This window comes from Mus caroli, chromosome 12 (assembly GCF_900094665.2).
Source record: "Mus caroli chromosome 12, CAROLI_EIJ_v1.1, whole genome shotgun sequence".
NCBI classification, from domain to species: domain Eukaryota; kingdom Metazoa; phylum Chordata; class Mammalia; order Rodentia; family Muridae; genus Mus; species Mus caroli.
In genome coordinates this window covers 57169707-57178019 of record NC_034581.1, presented here as the reverse complement: position 1 = coordinate 57178019, position 8313 = coordinate 57169707, and the positions used below count along the sequence as shown (strand labels likewise).

The 8313-nt window shown below is 39.4% G+C and overlaps 1 pseudogene; it reads right to left on the bottom strand.

The window, feature by feature from the left end:
* Window positions 1-8011: 8011 nt before the first annotated feature.
* LOC115032928 lies at window positions 8012-8109 on the bottom strand (annotated as a pseudogene).
* Between the last annotated feature and the right edge of the window lie 204 nt (window positions 8110-8313).

The window sequence follows — 8313 nt, the reverse complement described above, 5'->3', positions numbered from 1 at the left end:
GACAACCATTCCCTCTTGAGAATTAGGATCTAGATTTTTTTCTTTTTCTTTTTCTTTCTTTTTTTTCCAATTTTTCCTTTAATTTTTTTCTTTCCTTTTCTTTTCTTTTTCTTTTTGTACAGGGCACAAAAGTCTCTGTGATTCAGGAAGGAATACTGGAGGATTTTCAGCTGGCTTCTGGATGACCTCCCTCAGTTTATCAAAATTAATCTCCACATGGGAGGCCTTTTGGAAGCCTGGCAGAGGGCAAATAAGCATTTTTATCTTGGTCTGCCCTATCAAGGAACTGATTCTCCGTGTCAGTCTCTAATAACAAGGGGATCCACTCAGGAAAGTTCCACAGCTAGCACATGATAGGAAGATTCTGTTTATTTGGACATAATTTCCATAGGCTTGGGTGGATTTCCAGGTGTTTTTCTTTTCTGTGGACATGAAAGTAGAGGAATTATTTGCTGAAGATAGAAATGTATAAAGAGAAAGAACTGGGTCACTTTTCTCCTTTGAAGTGCTCAGGTATCAATTGGGGGGTGTATATAGGCATTATGTTATTAGGGTTGGCAACTTTGCATGAAGCCCATCTGTATGGAAGCAAGTGTCAACTGCCAGAGATGATGAAGAGATGGACTTTGATGTAGAGTCAAAGTAAGGAAGTGGAGTGGGCTGTAGGGAACTAGTAGGTAGGGTTGAGTAGGCCACAGAGTGTCAGCCTGTGAATTAGGGTGAAGAGGTTCAGTTGAAGGACTGTATTTTCTAAATCAAAGTCAAAACGAAAGGGAGAAAAGGGCTGTGAGTTCTTATCAGTTTGGGAGAAGGTTTTGGTTTTGCTAGAGAGCCTCGTGCATATTGCATGGTACAGGGGAAAGTAAGGGGAATGGAAGACAACAAAATACTGAATATAGGAGGGGTTCTCAGACAACTAGCCTATAACTTGGCCAAATTTTTGAGATCAATGAGAATTTGGAAATCAAATGTGAGGTTTTTCTGGCCATGAGACTGATTGTTATGTTTGTATTGATACCAAGTTGTTGTGCCAAATGTTGTGCTAGGAAGCATTTGGAAACCCCAAAAGACCACCAAGAACTGTTTGTGATATAATCACATTAGAGTCTCCTTATTATAAACTGGAGTATGTTTAGGTTGACTCACCACCAACCCAAAGGGCAGTTTGGTGAAACAACCCTGAACTCTTATTGGGTCAAGGTTTTACAGAAAATGGAAGCAATTGAGGGGCGTGGGTCCAATTTTTCAAGCTTCTAACTGAATATTGAAAGCCAACAGGTGGATGCTCTGAAAAAAAGACCATATACAAACACAATCGATCTGCAAATACATCTGAAGCAATCACACTAATCTTTGATTAACTGTTGCTAGGAAGTACTTAGGTCATAACTCTAGCCAAGGATAAGCATCAATCTATCAGTTAAGCACAGTTAGGAAGGACAGTGCTTTGTGAGTGCCCAGTGTGACCCATAGGTTTCATACAAAATGTGAGTAAGGGAACAGTGAAACCATTGAATTAGAACACTTGGTTGCTAAAAAGATAGAAAGATTTATTGAGGATCAAAGTGCCAAAGGGGTGCTAGCAGAGATGGTAAATGATGGAAAATGATTATAGGATAGTCAGCAGGATGAGGGGCTTTGAGCTGATAAGAACTGTTCAGATTAAGGGCAAATTAGAAGTCCTTGTCAGAAGTACTTGACCTTTGGGAGCAGATTAACAAACAAGATAGTGGTTTTCTCCATAAACAGATCTTCTTTGGGGGATGGGCAACTTGGGGGTAGCCAACAGAAACTCCCAGACACCAGAAAAGCTAGAAGTTCCCAGGACCCAGTGGTGATGACATTAGCTGAAATACCCAACAAAGCGAAGAAAGAACCTGTAGAAATTATATGCAGAGGTTAGGCATGGCTCCTGGTTGATGGATGGGGAAAATTTTAACTCAGAATTTTAAATTTCTAAAAGAATTTAAAATTTTAAATCTCAAAATTGTAACTCAGAATTGCTCCCATCTAAATGAAATACAGGGACAAAGAGTGGAGTAGAGACTGAAGGAAAGGCCATCCAGAGACTGCCCCACCCGGGGATCCATCCCAGATGCAGCCAGTAACTATTGCTGATGCCAAGAAGTGCTTGTTGTCAGGAGTCTGATACATATGTCTCTGGAGAGGCTCTGCCAGAGCCTTACCAATACAGATGTGAATTCTTTTAACCAATCATTGAACTGAGCACAGGGAACCCCAGTGGAGGAGTTAGGGGAAGGACTGAAGGAGTTGAAGAGGTTTGCAACCCCATAGGAAGAACAACAATTTCAACCAACAAAACCCTCTAGAGCTCTCAGGGACTAAACCACCTACAAAGGAATATACATGGACCCATGGATCCAGCTGCATATATAGTTTAGGATGGCCTTATGTGGCATCAGTGGGAGGAGAGGTCCTTGGTCCTGTGAAGGTTTGATGCCCCAGCATAGGGGAATGCTAGAGCAGTGAGGCAGGAGAGGGTAGATGAGTGGGAGAACACCCTCAAAGAAGCAGGGGGAGGAGTGATGGGAAAGGGAGTTTTCAGGGGGGAAAGTGGGAAAAGGGATAACATTTGAAAGGCAAATAAATAAAATAACCAATAAAAAGTTCTTAAAAATGAAGATTTCCTTCCCTGGCATAGAGAACTGCCATAAGGATATTCCTGAGGGATGCTGAATTTGGGTTTCTGTTTTCCCAATAGCAATTCTTCTGTTTGTCTGGTCAGGGTTCTACATGTAACATCACCTGAGGATCTCCCATGTTCATATATTCATCTGTTAAGAAGATACAGTAGTGGGCATTTTCTTTTTGATTTTTGTTTTTGTTTTTAACCTGAAAGAAAATGAAAAATAATGTAGAAGAAAGAAATAGTCTCTAATACTTACCTAAATTATTCATTTTTTTCCTGAATTTCAATCTCAAATTATAAAGCTGCTCCACATTTCTCAGCTTTGGCACACTCCTCTTTGATTTCTTTGGCAATGTTTTATGATTCATACCAAACTGTTTGAGTCTCAGAGGCAGAATTTGAGGAAGTCTTTGCCTCTGATTTCCATCATCTTCTCTGGGCTTCATTTGCATACATTAAACTGAATGAGGCATCTTCTGTTTCTCCAGATGAACTTTAACCAAATAACTGGAGTGGAATAAGCCTCTTCCTTCTTTTGAACTTCACATTTCTGATTCTGCCAGGAAATATCAGGTGGCCTGTTGTGCACTTGACTGTGTTCATTTGAGGACATCAAGCTGTGAGTGAAATTCCCCTCAGGACTGAGAGCAGCAGCTCTCAGTTCAAGAAATATGACTGACTCTGAGATTTAATGCAAACCCTTGTTAGTGCAATGTTAGGGAAATTTAGATTTTTTTCCCTGGGAAATTCTCCATGTGCTCTGCCACTAGAATATGTTTCATTCATAAAAACATATTTAAAATTCCATCTACAATGTAGATGGTGATTTAAAACTCCAAAATAAGTTCTGCTCTTTGTTCGACAATGAATCTAATTTTCTTTATTCTGAGTGTTTATATTAAACATCCTCTTTACTATCTCGGCCACAGGAATAGACAAAAGTAGTTATATGAGAGTTCAAAAGCTCACACTTAGAACTCAATTTTTCTATTTTCAAGGGACCTCAAGCCATTTTGCACTTGTTTTTTATTTCAAAATGTTTTCATAAGAGTAAGAAAAAATAATTTAGAGGGCTGAGTCATGCCCAAAGGACTCTGGAGTTACACACAAGTCATGAAATAATGAGAGGATCAGAAAATCGTGGAGAGAGAGAGAGAGAGAGAGAGAGAGAGAGAGAGAGAGAGAGAGAGAGAGGCCAAGAAAAATGATAATGTCAAAGCATATAAGAGGATAAAGCCTTGTCATCTCTTCCCTATCCACTGACATTAACAATGCAGTGTCATGAAATGAGTTGTTCCACATTATCAGCCTCCAGCAGCAGTAATTTAGGTTATCACAAACTGAGATGACTATGCCAATAGATAAATGTATGTGTACAGACAATGTATACACACAGTCTACACACAAATATACATATCCTGTCTTCCATGAGAGTAAATACCTTACAGAATACATACTTGTCAAAGATTAAGAGAAGTTAAGTGATTTGATGAATGCTCCATGATTAATATAATAAAATTAATTCCCTTGTTTGTAGAAGTGATATACTAAAATTGAGGTCATTTTATGAGATTATGACAAAGAAAATATAAAAATAAAGACAAATCCATGTCAATGAGATAATTCACTCAGTCAAGGCACTTGTTCTCAAACTCAACAACCTTAATTGAATCCCTAGTTCACACTGGAGCCCATATGGTAGAAGGAAGGACTGAGCACAAATGATTAAATTATTTGGAATAAAGCCTAGCATGTAAAATGGTTAAAAAAATCACTAAGCTTAAACTTTTATTTTATTATGTGGTTCAAATTGAAAATGAGAAGGAAATATGAACTGCTATAACAATGAAAGAATGAATAATTAGGTTGTGATCAACACACAGAATTCCTTGATATAATACTTGCAAAATTTATGTCAAGTATGTTCACTCTCCTTAATAATTGAAAATAAGAAATAACTATGTATGGAATTTCATAGTCAGAGAATAATATGGAAAAATATAGGTAGCAGATATCTATATCTGGTATAGATATGCAGAGAGAGGGCTGTGAACATGGCTTAAAGGGTAGGAGTCTTTGCTGTTGAGTGCATGGGAAATTGAATTCCAACTTTGGCATTCATATAAAAGTCAGGCATTGTCACACAGTACTCATAGAAGCTTAGCATTGGGAGGGGTGGAGACATTGTTTTGTTTTCTGAAAAAGTGCCCTGGTTTCCAATTAAATCATTCTAGAACCGAAGAGACAGAATACTCAACAAACTATTACATTTTTATCTCTGCAGAAGATTTTTATCATTAGATGATGGGCCAGTCAAACTTCACAAAGATAGCTGCTTTCAAATACAGGCATGCCTTTTTGTCCTCTAGCATCCTGTAACTGGAAAAGAAGCTTGTCCTGAATCATGTACCAGAGTGGGGAAAGGTGTCCTATCCAGTCCATTAAACTACAAAGTCACATGATATAGCCATATCCACGGAAATCTCTTCCTAATCACTGTAGGAGAGCTGTCAGATTTAATGGTAATAAGATTTCAGTCCCAGCAGGGGGATGGCAACAAGGCTAATAAATCTAAGAGCCCCCAACTGTTCTCTTCTGAAAAGCAGGAGATGTGTGAAAGCTACCTCTCATGCTATTTAGTGTGGATGAAAGAATGACACTTCCAAGGCACTTCCCTAGTTCTTCCATTGATTAGAAAAATATATAAAATGAAAGGGCACACCATTCATCACACATGTAAGAAGAGCTATTATCAAACAGTAACAAATATTGGCATGGATGTGTTCCAAGATGGAAGGAACATAAAATATTATAACCATAGTCAAAGAGCACAGACTATTCTTTAAAAAAAATCTTAACGTAGAACCAGCATATGATTCTATACCTAAAATTAGGCATATATGCAACCTTCCCCCTAACTTGAAGCTGGCTGAACCAGACCTCCACTTTGCTGCCACTAAGGAGATTACCTAGGGTAGAGCCTGCCTCCCTAGATCACTCTATTGTTCAGCCAATGTTGCTGCTGCTACCTGCCAGGAGTTGGCCTAGCTATTCCAGAGACTACATCCTATCCTGCACGTGGTCACCTGCAGCTGGGATCCAAGGATGAACTGGCAGGAATGGGCCTCCCCCCTCCTTTATAAAGTATGTCCGCCATTAAACATTAGAACCTTGAGCAGATTAGTTGTCTTGGTTCCATTATTTCTCGTCCTGCCTCTTCTCTTTCAGCTCCAGGCTGCCTCCCAGGCTCGAACCCGGACATGAGAGCTGCAGGCCTGCCCCAACACATATATGTAAAGGAAATGTAAAGTAAGCATGTGAACCTGATATCTATTGCATCACTGTTCATGGTAGACACAATACAGAAGCAACCTCAGGGCTAATAGATCAGTATGCATCTGTGTGTGTATATACATGTGTGTGTGTATACCCTGCAATACTAAAAAACAAAACATCATGCCTCTATGTGGGGCCATGAAAGGCAGCCTATTTTGGTTGAATGAGGCTTTCTCCAGGGACCCAGTAGAAAACTCTACAAGGGACAGAACAATGAGCCACTTTCCCAGAGATAGGTGACTGACACCACAGCGCCCCCAACCTCATAATTTTGTGACTGTAAGTCACGCAGACAATGTCCCAAGCTCCTGGCATTCTAGCCAGACTCCACCCCCACAGTTACCTTAGTATAGCTGGGTAAGCTCCTCCCCATAGTTAACTGGCAACAACAAGACAGTTCAGCCCACTATAAAAGGGGCTGCTTTGCTCCTCCTCACTCTCTTTAAGCTCTCACCTTTCTTACTCTTCTCTCTAGCACTCCTTCTTTCTCTATCCCTTCCCCCCTCTCTCCACATGGCAATGGCTGGCCTCTCTCCCTCTTTCTACCTTTTCTCTTTCTTTTTGCCTTTCTACAATAAAGCTCTAAAACCATAGACTGTCTCTGCTCATCAAGGCCTGCTGTGCTTGAAAGATGGGATAGGCTTTCCCCTAATAAGCCACATCTAACCTCTAGCAAGAAGGCCTTCCTGCACTCCAGCCACTGACAGATCAAGGAGTCTTGCCCACATGGGAACCACTCAGTACCTCCTCTCTCCCTGCCCTCTCCTGACTTCCGCCCTGGGGATGTCCAAGCCACCCCCAGGGTCCCATTCTGTTCTCAGCTGTTCCACGATGTTCAGTGGTGTCTGGTATGCCTGTTGCTAGGTCTACCCCTTGTCCACTCCCCGCCTAGCTGGGGTCCAGAGGCTTCCCACAGCCAGACACCCACCTGGGGCCACGTGGAGAGCGTGCTGCAGTCCTTCTGCATCTGCCTGCCAAGAGCACTGGAATTCTGGCAGGATACAGGTTTAATCCCACCCCTTTTATTCTCTCGGTGCCCAGTGCCCAACACTTCTATGTTTTGTTTTCTATTCCTAGAAAACTGGATATGTAAGAATTACCATTTAGCTTTTCATTGATGGGTTGTATAGCCATTTACTTGCTTGATCATTGTGTCTACTTAAAACTCAACTGTTAAAATATCATTCATGGAATAATTAGGAACATTTAGAGAGTACATTCATAAAATATAGAGTAGAAAAGAGAATGCTCAATCCCCAATATTGACTATAACTCTTTAAGAATCATTTAATGAAATCTTATTTCTACATAGTTGATTAATTTCTAATGGAATTTTAAGAATCTAGATGGGACAAAATGGGATTTTACATTTTAAAAAATCATATATAATATTTCTCTAAGGTATTTGATATATAGTCCAGGTTGGACTTTAACTGAACTTTAACTGGTCCCAATTCTTTGCCTCTATGTGGGCATTAAGAAAAAAATTATATGATTTGTGTTTTCCTTGATGTACATATGTGTGAGGATGTCATATCGCCTGGAACTGGAGTTACAGGACAGATGTGAGTTACCACATGTGCGCATGGAGTTGAATCCGGGTTCTTTAGAAGAACAGCTGATGCTCTTAAACTTTGAGCATCTCTTCAACCCCAAGCACTTTTTATCAAGTGGGGTGGTGGTGGTAATGGCACATCCCTTTAATACCAGTACTTAGGCAGCAGAGGTAGGAACATCTCTGTGAGTTTGAGGCCTGCAAAGTCTACAGAGCTAGTTTTAGGACAGCCAAAGCTACACAAAAGAGGTTCTTTCTCAAAATATCAAACCAAACTATACCAGACCAAACCAAATCAAAAGAAACAAAAAAGAGAAGTTTAAATCAAATATCAATCTATATTCCAACAGTAAACAAATATCCTCAATTTCCCCAATAGTGTTGTAAAGCATACATTAATTAAACCTGAATGTTTATAAGACAAAAATGTATGAATATTAGTCAATGTTTATATATAATCCATATTTCTAAAATATAAGAAATGTTTCATGAATTTGCTTATTTTCCTGGATCAGGTATCCTACTAATCTCTGTATTGTTCCAATTTAAGTATATGTGCTTCCAAAACTAGGATTATAAATTACTTTTTGTATTAATGAAACTACTCTTAAGGCATGGAATAAGAAGGAGATGATCAAACATCCATGAAAAGGCATGTTCTTCTACTCGAAAGGTAATCATAGAATATTGGACATGAAAATAAGTGAATTTTATTTTATTATTCTTCTTGAAACAAGAAGAAATTTTTAAGAATATGTCTGTACTACAATAT